At 41.4% G+C, this 15,294-nt stretch overlaps 1 long non-coding RNA gene across 1 annotated transcript; it reads right to left on the bottom strand.

Moving 5' to 3' along the window:
* Positions 1-214: 214 nt before the first annotated feature.
* LOC139176706 (uncharacterized) lies at positions 215-4,217 on the bottom strand. The gene is made up of 3 exons (XR_011561118.1): positions 3,688-4,217; positions 2,742-2,935; positions 215-1,504 (listed from the first exon to the last, which is right to left on the bottom strand). It is a non-coding gene; the product is annotated as an uncharacterized lncRNA (long non-coding RNA).
* Positions 4,218-15,294: the final 11,077 nt, after the last annotated feature.

The following is a 15,294-nucleotide window of genomic DNA, read 5'->3' as shown; positions in this document are numbered from 1 at the left end:
TTTAAGAGGATTGGCTCCTTGGGTTATTTTCAACCTTCCCACCTAAACCCCCATTTAGTTCTCCGACAGTATTAAACAATTGGCATTGCTGAAAATTTTCAAATCCCCAAAGAAAATAGAAATCCATTCATGTATTTTAATGCAATATATACTGAAGAAGAAGAAAAGGCATTTTAATGCATTGTATACTGAAGGAGAAAAGGCAATGGTTGTTTATAAGATTGATTTATACTGAGTTACCTGTTAGTGAAAGGATTATGAACTGCACTGATGTCAAAATACCAGATAAATTCAGTTACATAAATACCATCAATTGTAAGATTTATCTCTTCCTGCCATAACAATCATTCTGGTTAAGATTTTTTTGGGCTTATAAATGACAGAGAATCATTAAACTGGCTTATTCAAAAAAAAAGAATTTATTGGCTTTTAAACATAACTGAAAAGGTGATTTGATTCAGACATGACTGAATCCAGGTACTCATAGGATACGATTCATAATCTGTCATTGATTCCATCTCATGCACCTTTTGCTGACTCTTCCTCATTGATGATGATGATGATAGTCAAGTGCAGCTCCAAATCTGTATGCCGCCATTTAATCATTCCACCAGAAAGTAAGAATGCCTCATTTCTATAATTCCAGCTAAAGTTCTCTGGCTAACTTTCATAAGCTCAACTCAGTTCACATTTCTGTTTCTGAAACTCTTTACTGTGGCCTGAGAAGTTGAATGGGCTGATTGGCCAGTGTGAGTAAGTGTACTGCTGCAAATGAGAACGACTGAGGCTAATTGTGAACCATGTATAACTTCCAGCTGACCAGGCAGTGCAGCACCAGCTACTTGCTGGGCAAGCCTGGTGTTCTGCCTGGAGGAAGGGGTGTATGACTTTAATTTGCACAAAGGTATCCTGTGGACTAGCTGTGGCCTTGCAGCCATGTATGTGAATCCCTTGGACAGTGAGTAGGGGAGGGTGATCCTCTGGTTGCAAATCAGGTGCTGTTCTATGCTAAGGGAAAATGGACACACCGGGCAAACAGAGCTATCAGATGTACCACAGAAAAAATGCCATCACGCTACTGCTGTTAGTGCAATTCTGAGTGTTTTGTAGGTCCAGCTCTATTCAATTTAAATCTACTCAGCTCAGCTCAATCCAATCCAACAATTATTGATCACTTATTACAGGCCCAAAACTCTGTGTATGTGTTGGGTAGGTGGATAAAGAGGCACTACCAAAAACAACAGCAACAACAACAAAAACAAAAGACAGAAGACATCTGTTCCTTCAGTTCAGTTCCAACTCTTTGAGACCCCACGGACCGCAGCACGCCAGGCTTCCCTGTCCTTCACTGTCCCCCGGAGTTTGCTCAAACTCACGTTGAATGGTGATGCCATCCAACCATCTCATCCTCTGTCGTCCCCTTCTCCCGCCTTCAGTCTTTCCCAGCATCAGGGTCTTTTCAAATGAGTCCTTTCTTTGCATCAGATGGCCAAAGTATCTGTTCCTTCAGGAGTATAAAATATTCTAACTTTATATCAACTTTGAAATTTCTTGTTTTAAAGTCTACTTTGACATAATAATTTGAAAAGTTCTCATGTAAAATCAAAGATGGTAGAGAGTAAATATTCCTTTAGTTGCTTTTTAGAAAAATAATCTGCACTGTTAACTGAATTACACATCTATGGTATGTTCAAATATGATTACACTCTGGTGAATTTACAAAAGTGAGGGAAAAATAAGGATTTACTTAATTATATTTATTGTGTTATATCAATCCTTACTTCCTAATGGTACTGAGTGTTTGTACTGCTTGCCACATGCCAGGCCAATAAATCAGGAGATGAGGTGTTGGGGCAGGGAACAGTGACTCTGTTTGGAAAGCCAGCAGGCCAAGAAAACAGCCCAAAGAACCATCTTAACCATTTAGAATCCAGGCCTCTGATACACTAAAAGGGGAGAGGGTGTCCTTGCAAACTTCTTGGTGCAAACTCCTTTGTTCTTGCAGCTGTCCCCATGTGATGCAATGCTTTAAAAACCTCAAACAACACAATCATTATTTTTTGTTCAGCAGCTTTTTACCTCTATTATGATGGGGGAAGTGCTATATCTTGAAATGTCAGAGCCTTGAAAGGGGGCTATCCTGTATATTTCAGCTTATAGGTAATAGCTGTTTCAGGAAGGCTCAGAGTCAGCATGACTCAGCACAGAGCTCAATGTTGGGGGTAAGAAAGCGGATCAATATGGAGTCAGGTTTGTTCTCGGTTACACTTACCAGTCTGAAACAGCAGCTAAATAGGCAGCTGGTAGAAGGTTATCTTATGTTTTCAAGTGATCTTTTAAGAAAGGTTTAGCTTTAAGGTTATTGCTAGTAACTCAGAGTTTGCTTTAAAAATTGAATTAAGCCTTTTATTTCTGTGAAGAAAAAAACTTACCTGTGTTCCCTCCAACCCGCACCCCCCCAACACTGTTTAAACAATGCATGTATTAACTTTCAACTTTGGGGAAAGCAAAACAAAAAACACCCAAGCTTAATATTATCTAGTCAAAGTTAAACAATGGACTAGGGGCGTGAGGACAGAGGCAAGCAGTAACCAAATGGCAAATGGGATCTGTTTTTATTTCAGCATTTAGGGAGTATCGGTGAGACCTACCTCCTTCTAAGCCAAAAACTACCTAGCACCCGAAAAAATTTGTCCGGTTCCTCCTGGATTAAAGAGAACAGGATTTAAGTGAGTACATACTTAAGGTTAAGTGAGTAAATACTTGCGGCGGGGAGGAGGTAACCACCACGGTGGAACTTTGGGACTTCTGTTTGTTTTTTGCTTTCAACGCAGCAGCCCAGTAATAGGGAGAACCAGCATTTAAGGCCACGGACAACCTGGCTGGGTCTGGGAGCGAGGGAGATGAGGATGCGGGAGGATGCGATGACGCTGTGCTGAAATGAAAGCGATGACAAAAGCTCGCGAGGCCTGAGCGCCCCGGCGGGTCCCATCCCGCGCCCGCAGAGGCCCCCGGGCGGCCGGGCCACCGCGCGGCGGGGCGGGCGGCCGGGCGCGTCAATGGGCCCATTCAGGCCGGCGCGGCGCGGGGGTTGAGAAGTTAAGGGGCGGGAGGTGGCGCGCCGGGGCCGCGGCCGCGCCATTTGCATTTCAATAAAACCCGCCTGTTGACTCAGTGCCCGGCGCTTCCGCAGCTCCCACCAGAATCTGCCTTTGTTGGTTTTAGCTCCGGTCAAGTCCACTTCTTGCAACGGGGGAGCCGCGCGCATTGAGTTTGTGTAGTCAGGCAGAACACTCGACAGGAAGGAAGGAGGAAGGGGTGCTCCGCGCGGCCATTGTCTGGGCAACCGGGCTTAAGCAGCCGAGTGACTATTTAATCTATAAGGTGCACTTGAATCCCTTGCAAATCCTCTCAGTGTGGAGTAGGGAGCACCCAGACAGGGACAGATGGTGCAGAACCCCTTTGTTTAAAAATATGGAAATGCGTTTTCTTTCATTTACCTAAAGTGGCCCCGCTCTTTTAACTGTTATTATTCCCCCGTGTTGCATCGCCCAGGAGAGACCCGAAGATGCTCTTAGGTCTGGTCAGCCCGGCCTGAGCGTCCCTGCTTTTTTTTTTTTTTTTTAATGTAATAGTTGGGAGTGAGTTTGCTGTGTTTGGCTGAATTACAGTAAGGATCCCTCTTACCTTTTTGGTGTCTTCTGAGCTTAGGCAGAGTGCATCCGAGGACATTTGCTTAAAAGTCTTGCAAGATCTCTTTTCAGAGGCTCCCTTCCTTTCTTTTTTCACAGTAAGCATCAAAGTCGAAGGCCTCAGGGTGCTTCACCTGCAATTGGGAGTGAAGGGAGAATGCTCTGCTCCCAGTCCACCTGCTGCTTTGCAGTGACTTCTTGGGCCAAGAAGCATAGTGAAGGGTGACCCACTTGGGTTTCCAGAGCCGGAAGGATGCTGTGGCTCGGGGCCTCACACGTGGTTCGGCTTCCACAGCTGTAATTTAGAGGATGTTCAACATCAGCCTGTGGAAAAGTGCACATGCTTGCAGTATCTTAGAAAAAGTGGAAGGCACTGCCTACAGAGCCCTTGAGCTTGCTGACGTGTCACCACACGGATTTTCTGATCATCCTGACAACAGAGAGGACTACATTTTTATCTCGTCTTGGAGTGCACTTGGAAACATTGGAACCAACCCACCTTAGTCTAAAATGAGGTCAACCACTATCTACATGGGCTTACTCTGGTGGCTCAGTGGTAAAAAACACACCTGCCAATGCAGGAGACCTGGGTTCGATCTCTGGTCCAGGAAGATATCCCAGAGAAGGAAATGGCAACCCACTCCAGTATTCTTGCCTGGGAGGTCCCGTGATCAGAGGAGCCTGGCAGGCTACAGTCTGTGCTGTGCTGTGCTTAGTTGCTCAGTTGTGTCTGACACTTTTCGACCTCATGGACTGTAGCTGCTAGGCTCCTCCATCCATGAGATTCTCCAGGCAAGAATACTGGAGTGGGTTGCCATGCCCTTCTCCAGGGGATCTTCCTGATACAGAGATCGAAATGGGGTCTCCTGCATTGCAGGTGGATTCTTTACCATCTGAGCTATCAGCAAAACCCAGGATACAGTCTGTGGGGTTGCAACACAGTCGGCGGTGACTTAGTGACTAAGCAACAACAGCAGCAAACTCTCCACATATCTGACCTCTTTCTGGTTCTGGCTTTGGTTTAAAAGGGGGCAGTCGGGGTCCTGCTGGACCTTTCTATGTATGGTAATACGAATCAATTAAAGGAAATTTTTTTTATTGTATTAGTTTTGCCAAATATCAAAATGATATGATGATGATAAAGGAAAATATTTTGAATGGATAGCTGGTAAAAAAATCAGATAATTTTCCATTTAAGCACAGATTACACAGGAAGCAGATTATTGGCTTGAGGTTTTGAAGGTAGGATGAAACCAACACATTAGAAAATAGATTATTGAAGTATTTTAATCTTGAGGTGCGTATAAATCTTGGGCATCTTAATACATTTATATAAAGAGACAGATGTCTGTTTGGTCTGTAATTCTAATGCAAACATTTGACTATGTGAAATGCTTACAAGCCAGCTGTTTTTTACCTGCCATATGACTGCAGAGTCTTTGCCCTCCAGTTTTTCTGACATGCTCTAAGAATATAGACAACATACGTACAACACCTGGACCTGTGAATTAATTAAATTACTATCTCTGCCACCATCAAGAGGCTTTCTAAGTGGCCAAGTGCAAGGATCTTCTGTTTCTTATCCAAGTATCAAAACCCCAAGTCCATGAATTGATCCTTCACTATGAATTCCTTCTTCATTTCTACTTCAGCCATTTTAGAGCAGAAAAGAGCCAGAATAAGGTGTCAGCCAGCAGTATAGCTTACACTTTATGTTTTTTAAAGAAAAACCTATCTAAACTGGTTTCAGGTTACCTTGTTAGAAATTAATTAAAACTGTGGGGGGTGGGGTGGGGCAATGCTTTTACATGCCTGAGCATTGCTCAGTAAACAAATTTGTTTAGAATTTCAAAAGTTAAAAGAGAGCTTTGCTTGGAGTTTTAAGATTTTCCAGGTTTTTCTTCCAAATGGTGAGAAATAGAATAAAATATTATTATTCCATGGGCAGGTGTGAGCTTGAGCATGTTCAGTTTCTTGGCTTTCTTTTGATTTTATATAATGAGCCTTTTGTTGGACTTCATCACAGTGATGGTCTCCCTCTCTGATTGTGATTAAACCATGAAACCCCACATACTCACTGATGTTTGTCATTTCGTTTTGGTTGGTAAGTGAATTTTGGTGATGAAACTGTGAAGCCACAAGTTCCCCAAAGCACTGCAATGCAGTTAAAAGAGAACTGCCCCGTGGAACAAAGAGTTTTGATTTAAGTTGAACCTGTGGCTTCATGCTCATTCATGTAAATGGTGCCCATTCATCTAGATTGGGGATTATCAGGATGCTCTCAAGTCCAATGTGTTGTATTGTGCCTCGGTGGAAGATCAGAGAATGAGACTATGTATTATCATAGGGAAATGAACTTCAGCAACTGACCCTATTTATAGGAGAGGATTTGGCCAGCTGGGACATGAATTCAGAGGCTTTAGTTATGAATCAATTCCTGTGAGACTGTCGTGATCGGCTTGAAGGTGTTCCAATTGAACTGTTACCTTTAGTTTCTGCATCACTTGGGTTTGTCCGAAGTGAAAGTTTTTATGGTGACCTTCCATCCCAGACAGAGGATTGTTTAGAAGTGTGCACCAAAATTTCTATTCGGGTGTAGACTTAGCTTAGGAAAGTTCTTCAAGTCATAGCTGTTTCCCGCTGCAAGCAGAATACATTCCCAGATACCAGTGGTATAAGATTGGTGTTGTCCTACCTGATCTCTGCAATGGTTGACAGTATTAACTGCTTCCTGTTTGAGAAGCTTGCTCCTTGGTGATAGAACTCCCTGGGGCTTTTCTCCTACTTCCCTGGCCTGTCCTTCTTAGTCCTCCTTGCAGGCTCTTTGCCCTTTCCTTGCAGACTCTTTTCCCATACTGTGCTCTCGTAGGGGTTCTGTCTTTGGTTCGCATTTCTTCTGGGTATTCTCCTTGGTGAGATTTCTAGGAGACCTTTCTTAAACGCACTGCGTGTCCTCCAGCCTCAGGGCCTTTGCACATGTGGTTCTTTCCACTTAGAATGTTCTTTCCCTGGATTGAGGATACCTGGCTTATTTCTCTATTTGGTTCTCTACTCAAATGTCACCTTTCAAATGAAGCTTCCCTGGTTATCCGTAGAAAATATCTGGTATCCAGTCAGGGTCAGACAAGAATAAGGCAGGCAAGCAAGGTGTCCAGGGCACACAGGAGGCAGGTTCAGGGTCACACCTGAGAATGTGTGCCTGCCTCCTTACACATTTCCCTGGGAATCTTACTTGCCTCACCTGTCCTACCTGTACTCAATCACTGTCTAGTATCTTTATCTTTCTTCACAGATACTATTATAACTAACATATATATCACTGATAATTGTCTTGCCTCTCCACTCTTGACCCACTCACACCATTAGAATGTAGGCCATGTTGGAGCAGGGCCCTTGTCTCTTCTGTTTTTTGCTGTATCTTCAGAGCCTAGAACAGAGCTCAGGATGTAGTAGGTATTCATCATTTATTTATTTTTAAATGAATATAGTGTATAAATGCCTCCTACTCCTATCATTGAGACTCTCCAGTGCACAAAACCAGGTTTGTAAATGAACCTCTCCCTTTGGACGTCCCACAAGCTTTTCAAACTCCGTGTGTCCAAAATTGCACTTATCACCTTTCACTCCCAAACCTACCTCCCACTTCAATTTTCTCTTCTGGTGAATAGGACCTCCATCCAGCTCAGATGAAAATGCTAGAGATGTGGTAATTCAGGACTATCAAGTTCACTCCCTAAATAGCTCCTCCCTTCCTCCATTTCCCTCCCTGCTGCCCTGCTTTAATTCAGCCTCTCCTCCCTTCCTCCCGGAAAAGCTGCCAAGCCCTTTCCAGCTGAACTCGTAGCAAATAGCGTGCTCTCTGCTTAAAACTTCTGGCACACTGCTGTAATGTGAACTCTCTAAACCACATACCTGATCATGCCACTTCCTTATCTTCAGATCCTTCCCTGTATCGCTAGAGGTTTAAAGATACAATTCGGATTTCATAGAAAGAGAGGCGATGGGTCAGCTGACTCTGGCCTGGATCCCTAGAGTCTCTTGGCTGTGCCCACCCTGTCTTCCTGCTCCTGTGATCTTACCCTCTCTCCCCAACACGATGCACATACTTGGTGCTCCGGTCTCAGAGTGCTTGGAATTTTGGAGTAATCTACACTTCTAAATGTTGCTGTATCGTCCCAAGGCTAACCTCTACCTATCCATTCATCCTAGGTGGAACAGGCAACTTGAACTTCCCTCCGTTTGTCAGGTTATTCTGTAATTTTCTGTTTACTTACCCTGTTCCCCATCCTACTGTGAGCACCGTAAGGCTGGAACTGGGTCTTTCATTTTTGCACACCCAGCATAGAGTTGGCCCTTGATGCTGTTTGTTGAATGAATGTATGTGTGTGTGTATTCAGTCGCCAAGTTGACCCCATGGACTGTAGCCCCACCAGGCTCCTCCATCCATGGGATTTTCCAGGCAAGAATACTGGAGTGGGTTGCCATTTTCTCTATAAATTCACTTACAGATTATTTTGTTATGTGGGGTAAGGTATAGGTCACAATGACTCTTTCCTTACTTGATATGTTTATTCCAGCATTATTTTCAAAAAATCCTTCCTTACTCCCTTGTGTGAGGAGCTTACTTTGTCATATATTACATTCTTACAAATAGTTGGATGTGATTTCAGTTTTCCATTGTGTCATCTTGATTTACACATCCATTCCTGCATCAGTAACACACCAGTTTAGACTTCTTCAGCCACTTCTTTACCAGAATGTGTATATGTGTGTGTGTGCACACGCATACACATGCACATGCTCAGTGGTGTCCAGCTCTTTGCGGCCCCATGGACTATAATTTGCCAGGCTCCTCTGTCCATGGAATTTTCTAGGCAAGAATACTGGAGTGGGTTGCCATTTCCTCCTTCATTTACCAGAATATTGTCAGTGTTTTGTCTGTGTTTATTTTCCTATGAACATTTTGGTATCAAGTGTTTTATTGATGTTCTAATACAAAAATCCAGTGAGAGTTTTAATTGGAGTAGTTATCTGAAATTAATTTTGAAAAAACAGAACTGTTCCTCACTATATTCTCATCATGAAGTTGGTTAGTTGCTAGTTTAAGAGTAATCAGGTAATAAAAAAATAACCAGATAAGAAGAACACTACATCAAAAACTAGTGTCAAGGTATAGCCACATTTTTACGCTGATCACTCTACTTCCTCATGACAAAATTCAGGGACTCATGTTTCTCATTTCATTATGCGCTCTTCCTTTCCTGGGAAAAGATGACCTGTCCAACAAGCTAACTTATCTTTTAAAACTCCCTCATGGAGATAGGCAGTATCTTTCATATACCATTTCAGTGTTAGATGGAATATTATGAGTGAGATATTTTTCCCTTTGTCTGATCCTAGTATTTGAGAACAAATTCATCCCATTTTCTTGAGAAACAGCTGGCTACTATACCATTTCCACAGACTTTCCTTATACTTTCAACTGGTAACAGGGAAATATATCTTTAGCTCAGTTTGTCTGAAAATTTATTTTGTGGGACCTTCTAAACATCCATAAATTTTACACAAACCATTCGAGCTTTTTGCATGATTAATCTTCTGTTGTTTATCTAGTGTGAGACGCTGCACACTACCCCGAACTCTGATTATAAAGAGAGGGCCATAACCTCGGGGGAGTCTGGGCTTAGTGTTCACTGTGTCATCAGCCTTTCTCATCCCCGTGTTTGTATTATGGGATTAAAATCATCGTCATTTTGTTTTTGGCCTTGTTCAAGTCTCTAGTGTCTTTTTTTTTTCTTTTTTACTGGCAATAGAATCTAAACTTTCTAATTTAAGCGAAGGGGTTTATGAGCCCCTGGGGCAAAGATTTCATTCCATAGCCCTGAAGTTGGAAGCAGGGAGATGATTTGGTTCATTGATTTCTCTTCTGTTTCTTTCCAGTTCTCTAGCCCCTGATCCCTATCTGCTGGGGGAGTAGTTAATAATTTTTACTTCTATCCTCTGGCTTTCAATTAATAAGTACTCAGGTGATCTGATTTAAGGCATGCTTTGAGGTTGTTTAGCCACTTCCATGAGCCCTTAGCTACAGTGTGTTTCAGGTAAAGTCATTAATAGTGTATAAGGATGACAAAACTTGTTTTACATTATCATGAAATTATTTAATTTTTAAACCTGGTAAATTAAAAAAAAATAGGTATGTTTTTAAAAGGTTACCTAGAACCATAGCCATGGAAGTTTATTCTCGCTCCAACCAACGTCTGTGCGTTTTTTTAAACTGCTGGAGACAGCTGAGTTTTAAGCCACTGTCAATCAAAACGAACAACAAACAAACGAAGCCAACTTACCCAGCTGGACCATGGTTTTCTTGCTTTTCCTCCGTTTCTCTGGCAGGAGAAAACAGCCTCCTATGCAGAAAATGAACAGAGCAGGTCAGTTTTTGAACAGAAAACAATTTTTTAAAACAGCAAATACACTCAGGGTGCACACCCTGGCCTGCAGAGGTCCAGTCCAGTGCACGTGCAGGGTTTGTAGGAGACAAAGGTAACATAATGTGTTTGCCTTCTACAGAAATGACTTTGGAGAGCTCTATTCTTATTCAGGGATGCTGCTGTTACTGAAGATTCTTGTGCTTTGTTTTTGGAACTCTTCTTTAGGAAATGCTTTTAAACTGTCTAAGCCCATGTGTTTCCCTAGTCTGTCCATTTATTGTCAGCCCTGCACCCTGTGTCCTAAATGTCCTTACTGTCGCTTAATCTTGACTAGGGAAACATTCTCTCACTAGTTTTATGCCCAGTTATTATACTTCTAAAATTAATTTTTGTATGGTTGCTAAAATTATCTCCCCCCGCCCCCCCGCCCCGACCATATCCGTTAGCATGTCATGACATTCAAGGCTCTCCACAGTCTGGTCGTATTCTACTTTTCTAGCCTTTCCTTCTCTCCGTCCCCTCCATAAATCCTAATCCCAGCCAGTTATTAAAATTTAGACTGACCTTGCATCTCCATTTGCCTGGCACAGTCTAGGTTTATATCTGTCCTGGGGTCCTGTCTCATTGAACCATTTTAGCACTTTCAAAGGTGTCCTGGTTTGGATAACAAATTATATGGTCACTCCTTTGTATTTTCAACAAATTTATTGAGACATAATTACATACCGTTACGTTTACCTGCTTAAAGTGTACAATTCAGTGTATGTATACAGAGTTGTGGGACCATTACTTTGATGCAATTTTTGAATATTTTTATCACCTCCAAAACAAACGTTGAACACATTAGCAGTGATTTCTCATCTTACCCCCATTCTCCCCATCTCACCCCCCAGCCTTAGGCAACCACTAAACTACTTTTTCCTTCTACACATTTATCTATTCTGAATATTTAACATACGTAGTATTTTACAATATGTGTTTTGTGTGTGTGTGTGTGGGTTTCCTTCACTTAGCATAATGTTTTTGGTGTAGTATGTAGCATGTGTCAGTATTTCATTCATTTCTATGACCAAATAATGTTTCATTGAATACGCTGTATGACACTTTATTTACCCATTCATTATTTGAAGGACATTTGGGTTGTTTCCAGTTTTTGGTTGCTGTGAATAACGCTGCTATGAACATTAGTGTACAAGCTTTGGTTGGATATAGGTTTTAATTTCTCTTGAGTATAGCCCTAGGATTGGACTTGCTTGGTCATATGCTATCTCTATGCTTAGCAGTTTGAGGGATTGCCAAACTTTTCCAGAGTGTCTGCTGCTCCATTTTACATTCCCACTGGTAATGTGTGAGGATCCCAGTTTCTCCACATCCTCCCTGACGTGTGTTGTTGTCTTTTTTATTGTAGCCATCCTACATGTGAAGTAATACTTCACTGTGATTTTGCTTTACATTTCCTTAAAAAGTAATGATTTCGAGTATCTTTTCATATGCTCATTAGACATACATTTACTTTCTTTAGAGAAATGTTTATTCAGTTTTTTTGCCTGCTTTTAAATTAGGTCATTTGTCTTTTAATTGGGGCTTCCCTGGTGGCTCAGAGGTAAAGAATCTGCCTGCAATGCAGGGAGACCTGGGTTTGATCCCTTGGTCAGGAAGATCCCCTGGAGAAGGGAATGGCTACCCACTCTAGTATTCTTGCCTGGAGAATTCCACAAACAGAGGAGCCTGGTGGGCTACAGCTTCATGGGTCTTATAATTATTGTGTTGTCAGAATTCTTTATGTAGTCCCTTATCAGATATATGATTTGCAAATATTTTCTTTCAGTCTGTGGGTTGCCTTTTCATTTTCTTGATGGTGTCCTTTGAAATTCAAATGCTTTTCATTGTGGGTTAGTCTGACTTAACAATCTTCTCTTTGACAGTTTGTGCTTTGGGTATCATATCTAAGAAGTCATTGCCTAACCCAACATCACAGAAATTTATTGCTGAATTTTCTTCTAAGAGTTTTATAATTTTAGAACTTTCATTTAAGTGTATGACTCACTTTGAGTTAGTTTTTGTGTATGATGTAAAGTTAGGAGTCCAAATTCTAATTTTGCTTGTGGATTTTCAGTTTTAGACCATTTGTTGAACAGGCAATTCTTCTTCCATTAAATTGTCTTGACCTCCTACTTCTATGCATTTTAATAGTTTAATTATTTATATTATTGCCTTGGCTTAGAATTGTTTTATGTTATTCTCTTCTTGTTGACTTCTTAATAATTAACTGCTTCAAGATTTTATATATGCATATATGTGTGTGTATATATATACACACACACACATACATACATATATGCACATCTTCTTTATCCATTCATCCGTTGTTAGGTTGTTTCCATATCTTGGCTATTGTAAATTATGCTAACGATGCTACAATAGACATAGGGGTGCATGTATCTTTTCAAATTAGTGTTTTTGTATTCTTTGAATGGGCTTCTCTGGTGGTGCAATGGTAAAAATATCTGCCTGCCAGTGTGGGAGATGCAGGTTCAAACCCTGGTCCAGGAAGATCCCCGGGAGAAGGAAATGCAACCCACTCTAGTATTCTTGCCAAGAGAACCCCATGGACAGAGGAGCCTGGTGGGCTACGGTCCATAGGGTTGCAAAGAGTCAAACACGACTTAGTGACCAAATAACAACAAATTCGTTGGATAAAAATGCCCAGAAGTGGATTAGTTGGATTGTATGGTAATTCTAATTTTTGAGAAATCTCCATACTTTTTTCCACTGGGCACTACTCAGTGATAGCATTTTTGAAAGAATTTCTCCAGATTCACTCACGAAGGAAGACAATATGTAACACCAGGGTAGGAGTTATGACTGAGGGATATTGCAAAGCATTCTGTAACTCACCTCATATGGTGCTTCCCTCCCTACCCTTTGGCCCATGAACCCAGGTTTAGTGTCAGGATTCCACATCCTGACACTAAGATCTCTAGGAGGTCACAATTAGAAAACCAAACCACCAGTAGAAAAGCACATTCTTCTGGGGCTGTTCCTTGGTTATTAGCAGAGCTTAGTTACTCACACTTGGCTGTCATTATTTAGGTTACTTTGAAGGATAGGAGGAGGCAGAAGTCTGAGGAGATTTGTGCTAACAGATTTTGTGTCCTGTATGGATGTTATATAAAAAAGGAAATACACTGCTCTTTTGCAGGTTTCTGTGATCTCCTGGTCCACAGCTCTAAAGGCAACCCTAAAGAGCTAATGGTCAGGAAAATCAGGCTCAGCTCTAAGCCTGTGCTTAACCAGGACTTGTAGTATAAGGCAACCAGTGCTGAGACAGTAGAATTCCATTGTGACCTATTGTCCGGAGATGAGAAAACACCCATGTTACTGGGTTCCAGCGTCACAATGAGAGAGCTCACTTTACACGCCTGCAGCCCCTGGGGATGTGATTTAATCTGCAATATTACTGAATCCCTGGAAAAGTCAGTTGTGGTTCTCATATGGACTTTTACTATATTTATTTCAAATAAAAGCAACAAAAATTCATAAGACTTTTATAGATTGTCAAAAGAAGAGCTAGTCAAGTGTCAGCGTTGTATAATCACATTCTTCTCAAAGTATGTATGTGGCCTTTGAACACTGGAAAGGCAGCATTACAATGAGGGGGGTGGAGGGGGAGTTTGTTGTTTTGGAAAGAGTGAGTAGAGGCCAGATCATAAATGGCAATGAAAACTTTCAGCTCAGAGATGCACAGATGGGCTTTCTGCTGAAATGACTAACAGCTCTTGTCAGATCAGCAAGTAGTAACCACAAAACACATGTTCTGTGTGTTTAAATTCACATTTATTAAGTTAAATAATTGCTAATTTACATAACAAAAATTTAATTCTCATATTTTTCAGAATTGATACAAGGCTTAACATAGTCAAGAACTATAGTTAGTTGAGTAGCATATATCTTTATTAAAAGTAAACATCAAATGCTAATCATTATCCATAGGTGGAAAGGATAATTGGACAATTATCAAAATGTTTAGGATTCTCCTGTTCTGATTTACGTAAGTTAGAATATCCAAATTGATTAAAAGTGTGTAGTAAATAAAAGAAAGCCTGGATGATTTTCATAAATCTTGCTATTTATCCAAGTATGGCATGCTTAGCAAACCCTGATCAGTGAACAAATTCTCATGTAACAAAAATAAAAGTAAACCATAAAGCAATTCATACATTTCCTGTTTACTTAAAGAATAATTTTCTATTTGTTTAGTCATATCAAGAAGATCTCATCAGGCATATACATACACAGGAAGAAAGACATATCCTGAACATTAGATTGCTTTGTGAACTTCCACTATTTACCAGCTGTCCAATATTATTTCACATTTCTTGAAGTTGTTCTGGAGAGCCAGTGAGGAATGGTCTCTCAGTAAATGTATGTAGGTGCCTGCAAGAGACAGGACCTGAGGCTAGATGAGCCAGTGTCAAATGTTGGGGTGGAGCTTGTTCAAAACATAGATGTCCTGGCCCCTGAGCATCTGTATTTTGACAAAGCTCACCTAATGATTCCTTCGTGCATCTGTTGTGAATTACTGATATAGGCGATCTATAAGATCTTTTTCAACTCTAAAATCATATGATCTTGCAAAACAGCAAATAAAATGATCCCTCAGTATTGTAGCAGGGGATGGAGTGGGGGGAATGGGTTCCAGGACCACCCCCTAGCTCTCTCCCTGCCAATCCTGCCCACCCCCCAACCAAAAAAATTCCCAGGTGCTCGAGTCCCTTTTATAAAATGCCCTAGAATAGTTGGCCCTCTGCATCAGGGTTCAGCGTCTACAGGATCATCCATGGTTGGTTGAATCCAAGGATGTGGAATCTACGAATATGGTGGGCTGTGGCTGGGGGTGGGGGTGGGGGGTGCGTGGAGGGGCACCCAGATGTATGTGTCTTGAAATATTTAGAGATATAGAAGCTCAATCCAAGAAAATAACACTTATTTTGAAAGTCTCTTATAAAGGAAACCAACATTTTGCCCTTCTCCTCTCTACTGACTTTGTGTCACCTTTCACAGTCTGAATCCTACTTACATGTAATTCACATGACCCAAAGTTTAAGGGCATATAGGATAAGCTTCATAAAGTGGTTCAGTTTAGGGCTCAACCGCCTTCCCCTCCAATGTGT

The sequence above is a fragment of the Bos indicus genome, chromosome 17, assembly GCF_029378745.1.
Source record: "Bos indicus isolate NIAB-ARS_2022 breed Sahiwal x Tharparkar chromosome 17, NIAB-ARS_B.indTharparkar_mat_pri_1.0, whole genome shotgun sequence".
Classification (NCBI taxonomy): domain Eukaryota; kingdom Metazoa; phylum Chordata; class Mammalia; order Artiodactyla; family Bovidae; genus Bos; species Bos indicus.
This window is presented reverse-complemented; position numbering and strand designations above follow the sequence as displayed.